Genomic DNA, 488 nt, shown 5'->3' with positions numbered 1-488 from the left:
TCCAGATGAGTACTAGCTGGATATGCAAACATATGCTTCCTATTTAAGAAAATACTCATATTCTTTTAAAATACTGTATTGAGTCAGAAGTTTGTAAAAGGAAAACACACTCTGTGCCTAACACATTTCTAGTTTTAAATGTCAAGATCAAGGTGCTTACAGATTTTTCTCTTCAGGAGGACCATTTCTGGCTTACTGAATGGAAAAGGCTAGGTTTTCTTCCCCTCCATATAAATATAGTAATCAAATCTCTCTGAACATTATCTAAACTTAATTGCCTCTCAAAAACTTGGTCCCCAATTACTTTTGGGGATATAGGCTTCTATATATACATTGGGATGTGCAGTTTAGAATGAAGATATGAAGAAAGTAATGTGGAAATAGAGGTATTTCTTCTGGAATAGATAGAATCAATTTTATAAATAGTTATGACTTTATAAATGTATTAAATCAATGTGATTCGAATTTAAATAAAATTGCTAATGATG

Source organism: Mastomys coucha, unplaced genomic scaffold (genome assembly GCF_008632895.1).
Source record: "Mastomys coucha isolate ucsf_1 unplaced genomic scaffold, UCSF_Mcou_1 pScaffold14, whole genome shotgun sequence".
Classification (NCBI taxonomy): domain Eukaryota; kingdom Metazoa; phylum Chordata; class Mammalia; order Rodentia; family Muridae; genus Mastomys; species Mastomys coucha.
This window is presented reverse-complemented; position numbering follows the sequence as displayed.